Source organism: Muscardinus avellanarius, assembly GCF_963383645.1.
Source record: "Muscardinus avellanarius genome assembly, chromosome: 12".
In the NCBI taxonomy this organism is placed as follows: domain Eukaryota; kingdom Metazoa; phylum Chordata; class Mammalia; order Rodentia; family Gliridae; genus Muscardinus; species Muscardinus avellanarius.
Window position 1 is genome coordinate 38,162,885 of NC_137798.1, and position 21,960 is coordinate 38,184,844.

The 21,960-nt window shown below is 39.0% G+C and overlaps 1 protein-coding gene across 1 annotated transcript in view; it reads left to right on the forward strand.

Moving 5' to 3' along the window:
• The window catches only part of AKAP6 (A-kinase anchoring protein 6), a gene marked incomplete at its 3' end in the record, with an annotated part of 393,582 nt that overhangs the window by 74,263 nt on the left and 297,359 nt on the right, over nucleotides 1-21,960 (forward strand). The gene's annotated exons all lie outside the window — the stretch shown is intronic.

The following is a 21,960-nucleotide window of genomic DNA, read 5'->3' on the forward strand; positions in this document are numbered from 1 at the left end:
TGGGGATGGAACCCAGGGGCATTTGACCTCCAAGCTACACCCCTGCCCTATTTTTTATTCTTTATTTTGAAACAGGGTCTCACTAAGTTGCAGAGGGCCTCACTAAGTAGCGCCTAGAAATAATGCCCATTTAGTAATAATAAGCATCCTTATTGTGTTGCTGGTGATCTGGAAAAAGTTTTCCCATTAAAAACAACAAAACTTCTTAAAAAGATGTTTGATTTTAAGTCTGGAAATATACAAGATGAGCAAAGGAAGTTGCTAAAGACCAATTGAATATTCAACTTAAAGCTAAACTAACAGGGATCCCACTGACCAACAATAGACAATTTGAGTCTCAATAAATTAAGAATTACAATAGATTAGATCTAATAAAATGTGTTGAAGTCCATGATTAAACAATGATATTAAGTATTCCAACTAACTGACTACCTTCTGAATATGATAGAGAACTAACTCATTATCTTGAACACTGGGTTAAAAAAAGGAAAGAATTCTGGGCGTGGTGGCGCGCACAGGCTTGTAATCCTTGCGCTTGGGAGGCGGAGACAGGAGGATCGCACTGGTTCGAAGTCAGCCTCCCTGGCTTAAGAGACCCTGTTTCCAAATAAAAATATAAAAAAAAAAATAGGTCTGGGAGGGTAGCCCAGAGATAGAAGGTTTTCCAGGAACCCCAGTACCATCAAAAAAAAAAAAAAGAAAGAAAGAAAGAATAAAATATTTATATTAGCTTTCCTTTATGAAGTATACTAATATAATCAAATAGTTAATAAAGGGGAAACATTTTCTAATGAAGTTATAACTAATAAATGAAAAATGATAGAATATCAGCATCTTACAAGTCCCAATGCATTAACAGAACTAGACGTTGAAAATTAACTACAAAAATAGTTGATAGCATTAAATTTCAGAAAAAGAGCAAAAAATCAAATATTGCAGTGAAAAACATAGTAATGCTTTCAGTTTTGTCAAAGAAATTGAAGCTCACACTAATTAGGTATCAGGATTCATCTGTCAATTTGTCCTTATTAAAGAAGACAAAAACCCAACATAATAATGGACTGCTTCATGTGGATTCAGTCAACAAATACAAATTATGCAAAACGTCACAGGTTTAATGTTTAATGGATAAATTATATGAAAAAAGAATATAGATGAAACCTAAAGATTGGAAGAGACTTAGAAATATATATCAGGTTAAAAACTGGGCAGAAGTAATTATTATATCCAGGCATGTATAGCTGAGTGATAAAATCAGAAAAAAAATGCAAGGGAGTTATTATTCTGTGAGTCAAGATAGTGGTCACTTTTGAAGGAATAAGGATCTATAGAGGACCTATGGAACCACTTCTGGGATGGCTGACAATGTTCTAAATTTTATCCAGGTAGTTTGTTACAAGGTTGTTTGCTATGTACAATTTACTATGTCAGATAATAGAGTCATGTACCACACAATGAAGTTTCAGTTAACAATGAACTGAATATAGACAATGGTCCCATAAGATTGGTATGATGGAAGCCAGGCATGGTGGCGCACGCTTATAATCCCAGCATTTGGGAGGCTGAGACCCAAGGATCGTGGTTCACAGACAGCCTCAGCTACTTGGTGAGGCCCTCTGCAACTCAGTGAGACCCGGTTTCAAAATAAAGAATAAAAAATAGGGCAGGGGGTGTAGCTCAGAGGTCGAATGCCCCTGGGTTCCATCCCCAGACCCCCCCCACACACAAAAAAAGATTGGTATCATGGAACTGAAAATTTTCTGTTGCTTTGTGATTTTGTGGTTGTCCTAACATAATGTAATATGTTACTCACATTTATGGTATGTTGGTGGAAACAAATGTTCTGCACTGCCAGTCATATAAATATGGTCCATATAACTATATATAGTACATCGTACTTGATAATAATAAATGACTATGTTATTGCTTTGTGTATATATTAAACTATACTTTTAATCATCATTTTAGAGGATACTCCAACTTATTAATAAAAAACTTATTTTAAGACAGCATTTTATCATTCATTCTCTCCCCCGCCCCTCTCATACTGGGATTGAACTCAGGGTCATTCTACCTCTGAGCTACACCCCAGCCTTTTTTAGCTATTATTTTTAAACAGGGTCTAGCAAGGTTGCTGAGGCTGGCCTCAACCCTGCTATCCTCCTGCCTCCCAAGTCCTGGGATTATACGTGTGAGCCGCTGCGGCAGCTCTTACTATGTCTCTTGATTGCAGCAGGAGGCCACATCAAGTGACTGGCCACTTAGGTGTATGTAATACATGGTGATGTTTGCACGATGACAAAATCATCTAATGATACATTTTTCAGAATGCATCTCCATCACTAAGCGATGCATGGCTCTATATTGTTTGTGCTGGTCTGTGTTTGTTTGTATTATTCTATAATAAAACTGTTTTTAAAATAGAAAAATGAGAAAGTATGTTAGAAAAGCACACAAACCTGACAGGGTTATCAAGATTATCATAGTACTCTCAGCACTGAATGAGTAAAGTTGTGAAAAAATTATTTTCGGAGGCACAAAGAATGTAATTTCTACCCTCGCTCCATCGTTGTGATGTCCGGGCCGCCTTTCAGCTTGCTAGGAGGCTTGGTTTTTACATTGGGTAGTAGCAGGTTTGCACGTGGTTCCTTCCTTTGTGTGAGTCAGCTTAAACAGGTGGTCCTTCTCTGGATTTGTGTTTTTCAGCGTGTGGTGCATATAACACCAGCATCATGAACACCATATGCTTAAGAAAGTATGGGTTCATCGGTTCCAGAAACCTTCAAAAGTAGTCCACTAATCTACATGATTAATAAGCACCTACCAGTGTAAGAACCACCCCTCATGTCTCTGTTGATTTCTACCTAAAACATTGGTTCTATAAAGATGTCTTGGGAAAAGTTCAGATTTGAGAATTTGCAGATAAGCTGTTAAGAATCAAGCAACTTTTCTTAGTGAAAGAGCACATTTTTTTCTCCCTCTCTCTTTTGGTGAAGGGGTGTTGCTATGTTGCCTAAGCTGGCTTCAAACTTGCAATCCTCCTGTCTCAGCCTCCCTCCTGAGTTTCTGGGATTACTAATATGCTTCTGTGCCAAGATGAAACTAGGTTTTGACCTGCATTTAATTGAGTCATATAGAACACTAAATGTAATAAGTATGACTAAATAGTATCCTAAATAAAAAAACAATCTCTCCAGTGTGTAATGGGGATGGTCAAATTTCCTCCAATATTTTTGCTCAGGGTATCCTTCCCCATAATATGTCAGAGCCTGGGGATTGTTATTTAAAATGTTAGTTTAATCAAGAAATCCTCTGGGATTTTTGTTTGTTTGTTTGTTTTTGTGGTACTGGACATTGGATCCAGAGGCATTCTACTTCTGAGCTGCATCTCCAGCCCTGTTTTATTTTTTATTTTTAAACAGGGTCTCACTAAGTTGCAGAGGGCCTTGCTAAGTTCCTGAGGCTGGCTGTGAACCTGTGATCCTGTCTCAGCCTCTTAAGTACTGGGATTACAAGACCCAGCATCTCTGAAATTTTTAATAACAATTTTAAGAAAAAACTTTGCAAATCATGCAAAATAGCACAGTTTGCATTCAGACATGGTCAGGTATGGCCTGCCATTACTGTATTTTTTTTTCTGGTGCTGGAGATCAAATTGAGGGCCTTGCACATGCTAGACAAGGGCTCTACCACTAAGCCACACCCAGGCCCTACTCTGGAATTGCTTTTAATTGGTCCTTCTTAACTGAGGACAGAGGAGACTGTGTGTGTATCACTGGGAATTAAACTTGAACCCAGGGGCATTCTGCCTCTGAATTACACTCTCCCCCCCTTTTTGGTTTTTTGTTTAGAAGCAAGGTCTCACTGGGTTGTGGAGAGTCTATGTTCCTAAGGCTATCCTCCTATCTTAGCCTCCTGAGTACTGGGATTACAGGCATGTGCCACCACACTTGGCTGAAGGAGACTTTCTGAGACATGTCGGTGGAAGTATGAAGGTTGATAGATCTGTATTCAATATCTTCATCCTCTTTCTCCTACTTTCCCCATTCTCCTCAAGCTATGTGCCTTTTCTCACCTCCCCTAATCAAAAGAGAAGACAATTCAATGTCAGCTACTTTTACTAACCAAGTGATGATTTGGTTTCTTTTTTTTTTTTTTTGAAGATTTAAAGAATTTTATTAAAAAGATAGAAATACAGAGGATAGTTACAGCCCCGTGCAATCCTTGAATGGCATGGGGGCTGGTTCAAGTGAATGCCCCACCACCAAAGATACAACATGTGGACCAGACCTTTTATACCCATGACCTCCATCTTGTTTACGTAATTCTGACGTAGTAAACATCCCTGTAAGGTTCCTCCCCCTGCAAGGTGTCTCCTTTCAGGAAGGTTGACCCCTCCTCCTATCCTTGCTAGATTAGCCAATTATTATGTAAACCTGTCTTTAGAATGAGGATGAGGAAGTCCTAGTTCCCCTCTCCTATAGAATTGCTAATTACCTTTAGCTAGGTTAATTTAAGTTTCAATAGCTGTTTGCTTCCTGACTGAAACCAAAACCAAGTCTTTCTTTCCCTAGGTCTGCCGCCATTTTGACACAATTATTTTTGAAATATATCTATTAATAATCAGAGCTTTCTCAAATCTTCCTAGGCCATTCCCCATACTGGTACATTCCCCCCTCTGTCTAATAACTTCCTGACACCTGTCTAGCCAAAGGTAAATACAGAAAATACATTTTGACTTTTACAATTATTATTAACAGTTAACATGAGCTCAATTTCCATTACTTTTTCCCTCCTTTCTATCACATGAATGTACCCCTTAGCAAAGGAACAAGGATGTCGAGTTGGTCATAAACTGCTTCTACCTGAACAGGGACGAAGTTGGGGGCCCCAGCTTTAGGGTAACTTTCATGCAGAGTGGTGGTGAGGGAGTCAGATGGGTGAGTATGTCTCTATGGCCATCCAAAGGGCTTTGATAGATGTTTCTCTTTGGCTCTGTTCATACCACCGTCTGATGTCTGAAAGCTTCAAACCTATGAAACAACACTCACAATACAGGTTAACCATGAAAACCTAAACATAGCACTTAAATGAGAAGTTAAAACCTGTTTTGCTGAATTAAGCTGTAATACACAAAGGTGGGATGTATTTAGTTTATTTTGCACCATGTGAATCCAGAAATTAGTACTGTGGAGACCTGAAATAGGCTTTGGGGTAATTTGAATAAAGATTTTATAGGATTTTTTATATGTTATATCATTAGGGTACTGTTTTTGAAGTTTAATACACCTATCAATGCCAGTATCAAATAGAGTGGCTTGAAGCTAAATAATGGAAAAATTGGTCTTAGAAGGCTTTGACTGATCTTTTAAATTTTTAAATCTCAACTGTTGAGCTATATGAGAAAATATTGTTTTTGAATGTTTTACCCATATTACCAGTCCTATGGGAGAATTCTCAACACTGTAATATTAAGGAATTTCCTATTGCCACTGTGTCACTGATGTAGCTAGAGGCTGTAAGATAGCATCCTTTAGCAATTGAACACATAACAATTGGGAAAAGACCAAAAATGAACTGCCTCAATGTTTAATTAATCCAGAAAAATGAGTAAAATTAAGAAAAGTGAAAAGACCCAAATTTGAGTGCCTATATAATCCTGGAACTTAATGGTCTTAACTCTGTTGAAGACAAAACTTAACCACATAATTTAGAAACTATGGGCCAAACATAAGTTTAAATAAAATGGCTTACAGAGGTCTAAAAAGAAGTAGACTTTCTAGAAAACTACTTCCTTTTAATAATCCATCTTCATCACATATGCAAACAAACATACCACAAACATTTTACAATTTGCTTTAACCCTGATTTTTTTATTCTGGTTCTTTCTTTCCCATTTGGGACAATCTTAGGATAAACCTTATAATATGCTCTCATAATCTCACAAATTTTCCTTTTGTTACAAGAAACTTTATACCGGCACACTCTTTATATCTGTCTATTGTTGTTACATACAAGCAAACCAAAAAACCATACCATTTAATAACATTGTTTAGATAACAGTAATTTTAAAAAAAATTAAAAGACTTAAGTGTTACTTTAAACCTTATGAAGTTAAGAGCATTCTAAGACATTGCATTTTGCATTTTCCTAACTTAATAATTGAACTATAGATCACATGGAAAATTAAGACATTAGATAAATACCACTAGCACCTTAAAACCTTAATTTTGCAAGAGGAATGAAATTAAAGACAATGCATATCATATTTGATCACACCTTAAAAATTGTATTATAAATTACCACAGAAAACCAGGACAACAGATAAACATCACTAATGTCTAAAACATTAATTTTGTCAGAGGAAAAATAACTTTAAAAGCAATGTATATTTTATTTAATCATATTTCAGAGGTCTACTTGCACAGCTTTCTAGGAGTTTATATTTTAGCTAAGACTGGTTGAAATTAAAACTTTGAGCAATAACTTTAGTGCAGCCAGCAAAAAGAAAAAAAGTTGGTTTCCTGAAAGGAGCTGAAATCTTTAGTTTAATTTAGAATGGGAGAACTGGAGGTCATCCTGGAAGCTGCAGGCTGAGTATTGGGTAAAAAAAATAGTTTGGGGGCTGGTCTTATTTGCCTCTCACCCTAGCTAAGCTTTTGGACCTTGGGCCGGGAAAGGAGGGTAATGCCTTACATCTGGCCTTCTGAGATCTCATTGTGATAGCCTAAGGCTCTTTAGTCTTAACTCAGGTGTTGGGAGGAATCACTGGGAACCTAGGTCTGGGGACCCCAGTTCCCTTTAGAACTGGGGGCGCTCAGCCATTTAATGGTCCCCCTTGCCCTGTGAGCCGGGCCTCGGAAGGCCCATTTTGGCCTCATGGTTGAGGGCATTTACGCCAGAGATGCCCTTGTTCTCCACCCCTAAAACAGACTTGAGCCTAGGCTTCTGTGCTCGGCCAGAGTTCTTTCATGGCTTTTGCCCGTCTGTCTTTCCCTTTTCAAGACCCTATTAAACTGAATTGGCAGCCTGCAGTAGTAGAATTTGTCCTAAGGATGGCCTCCCCTTCTACCTGATAAAAAAAATAGACTAAGACTGCCAGCACCTATTGTTTGATTGTATCGGTGATGTAGCCTTACACTCAGCCCTTAAGAAAGAACTGCATATGGACAGATTGTAGGGACAGATCGAACTCTAAACTCTCCCACCCCACACTACTGTAGCCAAGGCTGCCACCATTGTCTCAATCCTGCAATTGTTAAAGAAATCTGGGTGGTCTTGAAGGTTAAAGGACAGCTGAAGATAAGCTACTTCCATCTATCTGTCCTCCTTTTTACAAAATAGATCTAGTTGCCAAATAGTGTTATAATTTAAACCTCCCTGACAGGGCCATGTGTCTCCATCCCCCAGAACAAACTGTGGCCATACTTGGATGCAGAAAAAAAAATGAGAGCTTTCCTTAGCATTTTGGAATCAAACCTTTTCCAGTTTTGGAGAACACATGTGAGTGGAGATCCAGCATTCACTTTGGATTGCTGGGATCCCATCTGAGAGAGAAAGGGTGGTATTTTAGTGGCCTGTCTGGGCAAGGTCGCCCCCATTTCCCAGAGCTTCCCAATCTAAAACCAATTACCCTAGCACTTAGGATATTGCTGGAATCTCATCTTTTTTTTTTTTTTTTTTGATGGTACTGGGGTTCCTGGAAGCCCTTCTACCTCTGGGCTACACTCTCAGACCTATTTTTACATTTTTATTTGGAAACAGGGTCTCCTAAACCAGTGCGCGCGGCTGGCTTCGAACCTGCGTGATCCTCCTGTCTCTGCCTCCCAAGTGCGGGGATTACAAGCGTGCGCCATCACGCCCGACTCAGAATCTCATCTTAAGACAGAGAGAGAGAGGTCTGCGTGGCCTTTCTCTGTCTAGATGAGATTCCCTGTACCCCTAAAGCTAGGATCCCAGCTGGAGGCATCCAGCTGAGATGACATGGAGCAGTTAAAGTGGCCTCACCATCCACCAGAAAGCCAGTGTAAACTTGAAGTTTAGCCACCTCCCTTCTGCCTTGCAGCTGAGCTTTCTATTCTGCCTGTCTTCTCTCAATGAGGTTTTCTAGCTGAAAATACTGCCATTAAAAAAAAAAAATCTTCCTGAAAATATTCCCCAATTTCTGAGGGGCCTAAGAATCCCAAGCCGCCAGTGGTCGGGCATGGCCTCCTCCTGAGCTTCCTCCCCTGAGGGCTTTCTTATACAAATGGATCTGTAACTGCCTGTGGAATGCCAGACAATGCCTCCTGGGTATGGCCCGGTCTGTTCACCTAGCAGGCCTGCCTGTTATCTGGTTGAAACTTTTGACTTGGACTTTTTCTTGAGCTCTTGGAGAAGCTTACCCATTCAGGCTTCCAATAGCTGCTGGGGACTACAAACTGCCATAGGTCACAGACCAACAGGGTGCACCTGGCCACAGTTACTAATGGCCACGCTTCCTAGATGCTGCCACCAAAAGCAAGCTAGCTTATCTCCCTAGAACCTGTTTCCAACTACTGAAAAAACAAAACAACTCACTGCTATTTAGAAATGGGTGCTGGCTGGCATCTCCTGTTTGGGGAGCTTTCTGGAGGTGGGCCATGGGCCTTTCTTTTTAGATTTAACTTTGTATAGGGCTTTTAAAAGAGTGTCTCATTTTCTATGTGGGCAGAATGGATGGGCACTTACTGGGCCTATCATGCCTACTCTATTTAATGGGGAATTTTCCTCTCCCCTGGAGATTCTGCCGTAGCCAGTCCATGGAAGGTGGTCTCCACAGTTCCAGAGAGCCCGTTGGCACTGGCAATCCAGTCATCTGCCAGGATTTGGTCCCGATTTGGGGAGGGTTATTGATCTTCAAGATGCAGTGGCTTTCGGGCCACCGGCGAGATGCCCTGGAATTCACTTTCAGAGATGCAGTGATGCAAAGGCTGCTCTGTAGTTGTTTTAAAGCTCAACAGCCCTACAGCTGGAGCTAAAGCTGCTGCTGTCCACTGACCCACTAGCCAAAAAGTCCTGTGAAAAGTACAGAGCCACGTGCCCCACGTTTCCCCAAGATGTTGGGCGCCAAATATGTTAGGGTTTGAGATGATATGGTTTTGGGGAAACTGTCCCCGAGGACCCCTGTTAGAGTTCCAGACACAATTTCCCTCAAAAAACAAACAAAAAAAAACAACCCCAAAACAGAAAAACCATGGGTTCTTGTCCTGAGCTAAACATAAGTATACAATAGCTTGGACTCTTGCTGAAGATTTAAAGAAGTTTATTAAAAAGATAGAAATACAGAAGATAGTTATAGCCCCATGCCATCCTTGAATGGCATGGGGGGGGGGGTTAAGTGAATGCCCCACCACCACCAAGTGCTGATTTGTGTGGATATACTTTGAAGAGAAACTCAACTAGTACATGCTTTTCTCTTGACTTGTAAAATATATTTTATCTTCATTAATTCAATTCTGCAAACATCCTTTGATCACTGCCTTCATGCATGGCCATGCCTTGGTAGTGTGGCATTGCAGAGTTAAAGACCCTGCATATTTCTGCCTCTAGGGAGGTACAGGCTAGTCAGGGAGATGGATGAGTAAGAGCTAATTATTTAACAGCAAAATCATATCTGCCTCATTTTAGTTATTGAATTCACAAAATTTTAATAGCTGCTCTTTTTATAAATTTCTCCAAATTTTGAAGAGAAGTACTGTGATATCATAAAACTCTCACTGCCCCTCCCACTGTGGTCTGTTATATTCATTTCCATATGACAAAGAAGAATATAGAACCATTAGAAAAGTGTATTTGCTCAAGGAAATGAAAAGAGGGTGGTTTTCTTTGTAATTTTTAAAGACTTTATGATTGTGGGGTCAGGATATATCACAGCTTACCCATTTTTCTACCAAAAGGCATTTTGGTTGCATTAAAGTTTTAACAGTTAAGTTGTTATATGTCCTGGTTTTTGTATGGATAAAAGTTTTCAGTTCATTTAAAACCAAGGAGCCTGATTTCTGGGTTGAATGATAAGAACATATTTAGCTTTGTAAAGAAAAGAAAGAAAAAAAAACCAACACAAAACAGACCACCAAACTGTCTGCCAGCGCGGCCCTACCATTTGCATTCTCACTGGCAAGGAATGAGAACACCTGTTGCTCCGCATCCTTTCCAACATTTGGTGGTGTCAACATTTGTTCTGGATTTGGGCCATTCCAAAAGATGTGTGATGGTATCTCATTATTTTAATTTTCATTTTTCTGATGACATATGACACTGAGCCTCTTTTCATGTGCTTTTTTAAAAAATGCCACCTTTCCTTGGTGAGCTGTCATGATGTCTTTGGCATGTGTGCATGTGTGTTTATGTGTGTTGCTGGAGATTGGACCCAGGGCCTTGCACATGCCAGGGAAGAACTCTACCACTGAGATCTTTTACTCTGAGACAGGGTCTTGCTAAGTTGCCAAGGCTGGCCTCAAACTTGTGATCCTTCTGCCTCAGCTTCCTGAGTCTCTGGGATTACAGGTATGTGCTACTGCACCCAGACAGATCATTTTAAAATTGGGTTGTTTTCTTTTTATTGAGGTTTAAGAGTTCCTTGTCTATTTCTTTTCTTTTCTTTCTTTTTTTTTTTTTTTGCTTTTATTAGTGCATTATAGTCTCACATCGTAAAGTAAATCATGTTGACAATACATACATGCACATGCTCTTGGTGCCCCCCTCCCTATTTCCCTCCCTTCCAATACCCAGATTGATGTTGGTATATATTCACATCTATATACATAGTCTAGAGTAATATTTCTATTAATGAACCTAAGTCTTCTTCCACTCCTACACTTATATCTTCTCTCTGGCTCCCCTGAGGTTTCTCATCATGTAGAACCTCTATTGTATCTCAATTGCTCCCTATTCTGCACATATAAAAGAAAACATATGACCCTTCACTCTCTGTGATTGGCTAATCTCACGTAACATAATGTTCTCCAGGTCCTTCCATTTTCTTGCAGAGGATGTAATTTTATTTTTCTTTATTGCTAAATAGGAGTTCCTTCTATATTTTATCAAGGATTTATCACATAAGTCTCTTATAAATATTTTGTTCCAATCAGTGGCTTATCTTCTTATTCTCTTGAATATATTTATCAGAACAGAAATTGTTGATTTTTTTTTTTTTTTTTTTTTTTGTGTGTGTGTGTGTGTGTGTGGTACTAGTGTTTGAACCCAGGAGCATTCTACCTCTGAGATATACCCCCTACTGAAACTCAGTTTATCAGTTCATTATTTCATAGATTATGGCACCTTACATTTAATTTTATCTTGGTTACTAACTCTAGAACCTGAAAAATTTTTAAATGGAATGGAATTCTCTGAATAAAAAGGATCCAAGGTGTTTGAAACTTTGATAGGAAAAAGAATTGGGATAGAAGAGAGTCATTCTTTAAAAGTAGGCTTCACTTTACTTTTGTTTTAGGAAAACTGAATATGTCCCAGAGTTAAACAGATGTCAGTCAAGAGTGGTTTGAGAAGCTGGGTATTGTGGTGCACACTTATAATCCCAGTACCTGGGAGGCTGAGACAGGAGTATCGTGCAGGTTTGAGGCCAGCCTCAGCTACTTAGTGAGGCTCTCAACAACTTAGATCTTGTTTCCAAATAAAATATAAAATACCTCTGGTAGTATAACCCAGAGGTAGAAAGCCCTTGTTTTCCATCCCCCCAAACCATAGAAAAGAACAGTTTGAGAGAACCAGTGAAATTATTTTTAGGGGGAGAGAAGAGATACATTATTTGAGATTGCAGATGAATGGAGAAATGCCTGTTATTCATCCCTGTGAAGAGACAGGTTGTAGGTTCAGGGGGCATTGTTTTGTTTTCTGCTTGCAGGATTGCATGTGGGGACACAAAAGGCAAAGGGAAATGTGAATGGCTACATTTGGGGACTTGGGTCCAACTACTGCTTCAGTACCTGAGTGAAAAAGTTGCTGGGAGAGCAGGTTTTCCCTGCAGATGCACATGGAGCCCTGAAGATGGCAGTTTGTTGCATTTTGGCAGAATATTGATTCATGTGCCATTGTCTTTTGGAGAAAAGGCTTTAAGATGTTTTGAGAATGTATGGGAATGGGTTTGAGGGCCTCATGATGAGGCAGCAGAAACATCCCCTCCCGAGGATAGTTAGCAGGACCTGAGGTGTCATGCTCAGAGTTATTAAAAAAAAGAAACTGGAGCAATTACATAAAGATACCCTAATTTCTACCCCAAACTGGCAAAAACTGGATATACCTGCAAAATACCTAACAGTTATTCTACAGCCTTTTATCTGCCTACGAGAAATGTTACAACTAAGAAATATGCAACCATCTGTTTTACAGAAAAGAAAATTACTCCTGTCACATAAGGATATAACCAAATAATAAAAACAAAAACAACTGATGCAACCAGTTAGAGTCTTTGTATAAACAGTCTCAGGTCACATGACTCATGTTTTTATCAACTACTTCAGTAACCATAGAAGATTCTGTCTCAGTGACAGGAGGCAACAGCTGCCACTTGAGACCGAGGCCGGGTGAAGTGAGAAGCTGGCAATATCACATATCAATGCTTTTTGTTCTGTGAGTAATTCTGAGTGTCATAGGGCTACTGTGTTGTAGGTGAATTAAACAGGGTAGCAGATAGCATCCCTTTCCTACATTAGCATGATAATATTAAAGGAAAAATTCTTATATAACTTTGAAGATTTTTGCTAACCTCTGTTACTCTCTTCAGTTAATTTTGAGATGAGCTCCAGACTAGCTTACTTTTCTTCTACACTTGCCGGGAAGTGATCTGGAAGCTATGTAGAATTACGATAGAGAATAGTGTCAATGATGACAGTGCCATGACTATAAAAGTTGTGTTTTTTTCACTTCCCAGAATTTGAGGGGAATATGTGATCCGAAATGAATTTCTATATGCATTTTGCTGAGATAATATGAACTCACATTATTAAATTATTAAAATTATTAAATTAAAAATAATCTAATTTTATTAAATTATTAAATTAAAAATTTAATTATTAAATTAAATTATTAAATTAAAAATACACATTATTAAATAAAAATAATATGAACTCACATTATTTTTAAAAGTATCATCTAGCAGGGCTGGGATTTGGGTCAATGGTAGAGCCTTGCATGGATGAGGCCCTGGGTACTAACCCCCCAAAAATTATATAACAGAATTAACTTTCTTTTTTTGGCATATAAGTTCGACAAACTTTAACTCATGTGTAGATTTGTATCATTACCTATATTCAGGATATCAAATAATTTCATTACCCCTACACCCAAAAAAAACTGCTATCAGTTTATCATCATGCCTTCCCTGCCAAATAGTTTTCTTTTATGAAAATGTCATATAAATGAAATTATACAATGTATGACTTTCTGAGACTGGCTTATTCACTTAGTATAGTGCTTTGAGATTTATCCAAATTGTGACATGTGGTTCTTTTTTAATATATTGCTGCATATTCTGTATATTGATATATCATAGTTAGATGAACCAGTTACTCATAAAAGGATGTTCAGGGTTGGGAAATTATAGGTGGAGCTTCTTTCATTTTTCTCTGTATGTAAACTTTTATTTCTCTGTGATTCATACCCAAGATTGGGTTTGCTGGGGCATGTGGTACTGTAGGTTTAACTCTTAGGAAACTACTAAACTATTTTTCAGAATGATCGCACCGTTTTGCATTCCTGTCAGTAGTGTGGGAGAGTTCAATTGCTTAGGAACTCCTTAGCATTTGATACTGTCAGTAATTTTTTTCCCCCTCAGATTCCAATAGGTATATACTGGCATCTTCCCCAAAGACTAATAAGGTTAAACATTTAGTGATATGCTTATTTTCCAGTATTGTATTCACTTTGGTTAAGTGTTTGTTTAAATCTTATGCCCATTTTATAATTAAATTGATTGTTTTCTTACTGAGTTTTGAGAGGTTTTTATATATCCTGGTTGTTTTATGTTGAATATGTGATTGCAAATATTTTTTCTATCTGTAGCTTTCTCTTTCTTGTAAAATATTTTAATGCATAGAACAAAAGTTTTAAATTTGATGAAGCTTAATCCTTTTTTAAATGAATTCTTGGTTTAGTTTTATTTCTAAGAAATCTCTGTCGAACCACTGGTCCATGGTTTCTGAGATCACATCAACCTTTGCTGATCCTTAGAATATTTCTCTGTTTCATCTTCCCGGTTGTCCCTTTTAAGACCCAAACTTGATTTTCTTTAAGAAGCTTTCTTACTTCTTTTTTTACATGATCCCATGGGTATTTCTTCCTCATTTGAAAACTCTTCTTGGCCATTTAACTTCCTAATTGTAACTTGTGTTTCTATTTCTCAACTTTCCAGGCAGATCTGAGTATCATTCACCTTGTGAGTAATTCACAGGGCACATTGGTTAATACATTGTGGGGGTTAAATATTTCAATGAGATAATTGATTTCTAATGACATTATCCTCTCTAAGTGTGGGTTGAGCTAGGGACAGTTTGTATATCTATTGTTTAAAGAACATCTTAAAACTATCCTCTATTTAAAAATAGTTTGTTATTCTTAGAGGCATCTGTTCATTTAGTCATTGAGTGAGCTTGATGGATAACATTTTCTTCCTCAGAAGAAAGGACATAGGGAGATGAATGAAATCAATGTAGGGTCGTGGGAAATTTTAAGTAGCAAAAGCAATTGATATCAGTTGGTGATGCTGAAAAATAAATCTAGGACTGGAAATGTACCTCTCTCAAGTACTCACTCAGTGGTAGTGTTTGTCTGCCATGCACAAGGCCCTGGGTTCAATACCTAGTACAAAGAAAGAGAGAGAGAAAGAAAGAAAGAAAGAAAGAAAGAAAGAAAGAAAGAAAGAAAGAAAGAAAGAGAGAGGGAAAGAAAGAGAGAAGAAAGAAAGAAAGGAAGGAAGGAGAAAGAGAGGGAAAGAAATAGAGAAGAAAGAAAGAAAGAGAAAGGAGGGAGGGTCGGGCGTGGTGGTGCACACTTGTAATCCCTGTGCTTGGGAGGCAGATACAGGAGGATTGTGCAGGTTTGAAGCCAGACTCACTGGCTTAAGAGACCCTGTTTCCAAATTAAAAAATATATAAAAATAGTTCTGGGAGTGTAACCCAGAGGTAGAAGGGTTTCAAGGAACCCCAGTACCACCAAAAAAAAAAAAAAAAAAAAAAAAGAAAGAAAGAAAGAAGGAAAGAAAGAAAAAAGAAAAAGAGAAAAAAAATGAAAGGCGGGAGGGAAGGTGGGAGAATAAAGGAGAAAAACAACCTAAACATTTTTATCTACCAAAATTAACTTTTTGTTAATTTCCAGTCTGTTAAAGTAAAGCCATGTCATCACAATTCTTGAGGGGCTGTTATGATTTCATCTTAAATGTTCCCCAAAGCTAAGGAAACAGAGGCTAAGGCTTGGTGACCAGCCCGTGACACTGTTGGGAGGTGGTGATGACTTCAGGAAGTGGAGCCCAGTGGAAGGAACTTAGGTCACTGAAGAGTGTCTTGAAGAGATGTTGAGACCCAGGCCCTTCCTCTCTCTCTTTGCTTCCCAACTGCCATGAGCTTTCTCCACTGTGCATTCCCACCGCCATGATGTACTGGGTTGCCATAGGGCCACCGTGACAGGCTAAGTTACCATGGACTGAAATGTCAGAAACCATATTGAGCCAAAGCAAATTTTTCCCCCTTGCAAGTTGTTTATCTCAGGTTTTTTACTATAGTGGTGGAAAACTGACTAAAACAGTGACCAACTGACAGATAGCCACTAATATAGAGAACCTGAGGAACCAGTCCTCTAGTTTGAGAGAACATTGAAATTCAGTAATCAATAAATTCTTCAAGAATAAAACTATCATCTAATGATGATAAAATCTTCATAGACAATATGAAAAAGTATCCTATTATTTAATAATATTCCTAGGAAATTAGATATAGTAGCTTTCTTCAGTTCTTAACAGTACAGGATGATGGGGCCAGTTTTAGGCAAGCTTCTGAAAGTTAAGATTTGTCTTAGTATCTTTGACCTCCTCTTTCTGGTTCTACCTTCCTCTCCCTTCTCATTCCCAGAGATCTTTGGCTCTCTGCTCCTGACCATGGCATACAAGGGGTAGCAGTTGTCCTTAAGGGAAAATGTCTGAATCTGGGAGTCTTAGGACTGAGAGAAGTTCAGAGCTGGTGGATCTTCCCATGGTCCCATTACACCATGTTAGGCTCACTTGGGAATCAGGAAAGGAATCCAGAAGTCAGAGAAGAAAGTCATTGTAGAGATGCCACTGGGGAGAGGGGCCAAAGCTGATAGGAACAGGACCAAGAAGTAGGTGTAATGAGGAGAAATGGGGTAATTTCAGATTAAAACTCTGAAAGGTGAATTTCCCAAAACTGCTTTAAAGTAGATCTACTCATCTTTCCCATTGATGCTGGGGAGGGTTCCATGGCTTTTACACATACTATCTGGAGCATCTTCATCCCTCTGTTGACCTTACACCTTGTATAGACTCAGTTTTCTGCCTATTACCACCTTTTCTTCTATGAAGACAGCGAATAATTTGAAATAAAGCACTGATATTTGTTGGATAATTATACTTCATTATGATTTTACTTACTCATCAGTTTAGCTAGCCATTGCCATGTTAAGTTTTAAAAACTCTGATTGTGGAATGAAATATTTTATCTCCTGTTAGTACTCTTATCAAGTATATTGGAAAAATATTTTGTGCAAAAGTCCTTAACATGAGTAGATAAATTTCCAGTTATGAAGAGACTGTTTATTTTTATAGTCCTTAAAAATGGATTTTCTTCTGAATTACTAGTTTCCACTGTGTAGCACGACAATGCTAGCAAATCTGTTGTCCTGGGCAGTTTAGTCCTATGAGGTGAATCCAGTTTCTGGCAGCCATGGCTCAAGTCACATGCACCATTAAGTCCGAATACCAGTCATTCCTTACATGATCAGTTAGGCTGGTCCAACACCCCAGCCCCTTGCATCCACTTCACCTTGTTAGCTAAGAGTCTGCAAGGCCTCCACCAGGTCAGATATCTTAGAGCCTTTTCATTCCAAACAGTTACTGCTGAGAGGCGGCCACTTAGAAAATTATTTTTAAAAGTCTCTACTACCTTGTTATCTGACAGTGGAAATAAACAGAATGTCCATAATCTTCAGCTTCTTTTCATGTAATTGTCTAATGAATTGGCAGTTGTTAAAGAGCTAAGCATTAAATTTTTAAAACTAATTATTCTGTAAATAGTTTTTCAACATTTATATAGAAGGGCAAAGGAAAACAGATGTTCCATTATTAAAGCATGTATGTTGCTGAGCCTGGTGGTGCACCCTTGTAATCTCAGTACTTGGGAGGTTGAGAGGAGGATCTATGTGTGTGTGTGTGTGTGTGTGTGTGTGTGTGTGTGTGTGTGTTATTTGTATATGTATATGTATGTATATACACATATATATGTATGATATCACACACATACACACACACACACACACACATATATATATATATATACACACACACATACATATCAGAATATTTTTGGGCGTGGTACTGCAGGGGCTTTTCTACATTTGGGCTACATTCCCAGACCTATTTTATATTTTATTTGAAAACAGGGTCTCACTAAGTTGCTGAGAGCCTCACTGTTGCCGACTAATCTCAGTTGGGTCGTTATTGTCAGCTCCCGGTCAAATCCTCAGAAAGATGGGGCAAAAGGCAGGTGATGTCCTGCAGAAACTATCTGCAGCGATTCCTTTCCCTCTATGAATTCCCTAAGTTTTTGGGTACGACGCTTGGGAAAGAAATCTGAGGTGGACAAAGGCTTCTTGAACCAATGACACTTTATTACAAAAACTCCAAGAAATTTATACCCTTCACCAGTAAGGTTAATAATAAGAAAAAAGGGGGGTGAATGCAATCACTGTGAAATGATAATGAATGACATGTAAACAAAGGTAATAAAACTAGTCCTTCAGCTGGCTGTTGATCTTCGAGAGAGATTGACTTCTGACTCCTGATTCTTTTCCAAGGTCTTTGCAGATAAGCAGTCCCAGGGGGCCACTTCCCAAAATAAACAAGCATGGCCAAGGCTTGGCGGTTTTTCGGGGAATCTTCTTTAACTTTCCTGGAACTTTCCATCTTTTGGGCTCAGTTCATATAGCAAGTGTGGGGAGATGTGGTGATTCAGGTGGATGTGATAGAGTTTTTCCAGGTGTTGGCATCTTATCTTCTTAATCTGAAAGCTTAAGCATACTCACAACACAGTTTTGCAGACAAAATACCACAAACAACACCACAAAGTTCTTGGTTTTAATTGTCCTTAACTGCTGAACACTCTTCTTTAGACAATAAGCCTATTAAAAGCCTACTCATCTTTAATAATCCATTTCTCTGTCACAAACCCTCTGCAACCTGCTTCTAACTTTCTAATTCCTTCCTTTCCCAGTTGGGACTTTCTTATGATAAGCTCTTCTTCATGCAAAAATGCTTTTCTTACTCTTACGGTATTTCCTTTCCTTCATACATATATATTTAGAACGTCTGTCCTTTATTTAGTCATATTTATTTCTAACCCTGCGGTCAGCCTCTCTGTCTTCAGGAATATTTACACTGGGCGTAAAAGTCACCAATCTTTTTCCTTGAGTCTATTGTATTTGGGCAACTAAGTTGTTTATCAACTAAATTGCTTTAAGGTCACACACAAGGTTTTTATCTCTTCTGTCTCTAGGCAGGATCTTAAGGGTAAACAAAGTTTCCTTAAACTGAACTACCTTACCTGAGTTAATAGCTTAACCTAAGTTAGTGATAGTGAGGGTCAGAGACCCTTTGTAATTGCTGCAGCTGGAATGCTTATCACAGCATCTGAGTTCTGGCCAGTTTTTTCCTTACTATTGAGCAAAGCCAAGGACGTTTATTTCCACGGACACAATTTCTGATCTCACATCATCAGAGCAATTCGTGTAGAGAGTTAAAAGAATACCAAGAGAATAATAGTTATGAAGGATATCTAAAGTGGGGGATATTTTTTTGCCAGAGACGATACCTCTTTCTCGGGGCGTTCTTGCCAGATTACCTATGTGGAGTGGCGTCTTCAACACATAGATGCCGAGGCAGCAGGATGTCTTGGCACCTCACTAAGTAGCTGAGGCTGGCTTTGAACCTGTGCGATCCTCCTGTCTCAGCCTCTCAAGCACTGGGATTACAAGCGTGCACCACCACACCTGACTATATCAGAATTTTTTAGTTATCACCTCTAAACAAATCTGCCATCAAATATTCAGATCAAAGTCAGTGTTTGGGAAAAGGAGTACACACACAACACACACACATCATATACACACACCATATACACACATGTACCTAGAGCTATTATTCTAAAGTTTGTGTGTTCATGTAGTTGACAAACAGATAACTAACTAGTGGAAAGGTAGAGGGCATAAAAATAATTAAATAAATCAATAGACTCAAGAAAGTGGTACCATGCTATGCATTATTTAGTTTCAGAACTTCATCAGAGACTGCGTGCGCATACAGCCAAAAGAAAAAGTAAAATAGGGGTGGGGGTAGCCAAAAGAAAAAGTAAAATAGGGGTGGGGGTTTACAGAGGAAGAATGCCCCTGGGTTAATCCACAGTACCATGGAACAAACAAACAAACACCAACTCAGCAGAGGGAGGGCAGCACTTGTGGGGAGTGTATTCCTTTTCCCCAGGGGTTCACCTGCTTCTGTGGGAATTAGGCCATGGAAGGAGAGGAAAGTGGACCTTTCCTTTCTTTTTTATATAAGGGGCTGGGTGTGGAAACCTGAGTTAACTGGCACCAATGATGCTTTTGTGCTGCTTATAGATGGTTTCCCCTGGATAGTTGCCTAGCAATCTTGACACATGACCTGGCTCCAACTCCATTTCTACCTCCATTATGAAGGAGCCAAATCATGTGCAAGAGGAACAGATGACATGAGCTCTGGCATGCGGTGTTTGTGGTTCCAAGACTATGTATAACCTTTTATAATGGGGATTGACGTTGGGTAGGTGAGAAATGCCTACGTGGCTATTCTGAGGAGGAGGTATAAATCTTACCACAAGCTTTTTCTCTCTGAGGAATGTAAAGTATTCTGCATCTGTAGGATCAAAGTGAGACCCAAGAATCAGAGGTCAACCAGTCTGAGTTATGAAATCAAGGGTGAGGAGGTTGAGAGTACTACCAAGAGAGGGCTAAAGGGATCACCATGGATGCTGTCTGAAGGGCTTGGTGTATGAGGAAAGGGTGAGGGACGGCGGCCTGGGTGAGGTAGAACACCTGTAGTGGGGGACAGGAGTGAAAATGTTGGACAGAGGTTGGTGACACAGGAGACCTTCTGATCTTGTCACACAAGCGGATGACAAGGTCAGAGTAAAGCTGTGGCATGAAGTCCTAGGAGTCGGGTAAAGGAAATTAGAGGATAGGTTGTTGATTGGTTCATCAGTATGAATCTTGAAATTATCTAAGATATTGGTATGCTTGGTATGGAGAGAGGAAAGTGTGAACCAAATGTACTTTCAGTGGTATATAGAGGCATTTTAAGGTTTTTTTTTTCCCTAAAAATTATAACTGAATTACTTGAAATAAGGTTATGTTTTCAGCATAGAAAGACTATTTTGACACTAATGGTAGGGCTCAGAACTCAAATGCTATGTTTCGATTTTAGCCTTAACAAAAATCATAACTAAAAGCCTAATTTTTTAAAAAACCACTGATGCACAACTAAAAAGGAATAACTGAGCTCTTTTAGTTGACACCTATATCATTTTGATACTTGATGGCCCCTTAAATTGCTCGAGTAAATACTACCATTGAGGTGACTCATTTATGCTCTGGCCTCTGACAGCACAGTGGAAATTAGGGAAATTTTAAGAAGTGACAAGTCAGATACCAAGTCTGTCTACCTAATGGTATATGTGAAGGAGATTGAAACTTTGATTTGGTAATGTTTAAACTGTCTGGATTTTAAAAATAAAACTATATATTTTGTCTTTTTCATCTTTGAGATTTTTCTGGCTTTGCTTCTTTTTTGTGATGCCAGGGATTGAACCTAGGGGTATTCTGAGTGACACCCTCAGCCCTATTTTATTTTTTAATTTTGAAACAGGGTCTCACTAAGTTGCTGAGACTGGCTTCAAAGCTGTGATTCTCTTATCTCAGCCTCCCAAGTACTAGGATTATAGCCATGTGCCACCATGCCCAGTTGTTGACTTTGCTTCTTAAAAATGATTCTGCTTGCCGGGCGTGGTGGCGCACACAGGCTTGTAATCCCCGCGCTTGGGAGGCGGAGACAGGAGGATCGCGCAGGTTCGAAGCCAGCCGTGCTGGCTTCAGATACCCTGTTTCCAAATAAAAATTATGAAAAATAGGTCTGGGAGTGTAGCCCGGAGGTAGAAGGGCTTCCAGGAACCCCAGTACCCCCCCCCCAATTTTTTTTAAATGATTCTGCTTGCAAAGTATAGGTTGGAAATTTAGGTATCTCTTGTACATTTGAGTGTTGAGCGTGTCTTTGGAGAAGAGTTACAGTTGCTCACTACACTGAACATAGCTCCTTGAGGAGAGTTGGGGATTCCTACAGAGCACACATCCAAGCCCGTCTTTATTCATGCTAGATGTCTCAATGATGCTTCTATCCTGGAATATTGTATGCCCAGGGTTCCTTACAACTTACAAATAGAACAGTTATTGGTTCCCTGCCAGAACTCCAAACAGTAGAAATGAGAACAGAGAGTGGATTGGTGAGGCAAACTTCTTCTCTTGGCTGAAATTTCAACTTAGGGATCTGAAAGCATAGTAAGATTTTTGTGGTTTAGAAAAAGATCAACTGAATGTATAGAAGGCCCAGAACATAAGAATATGGCTTACAGCTATATATCAGAACTAAAACAAAGGTCATGCAAATGGCATAATTTT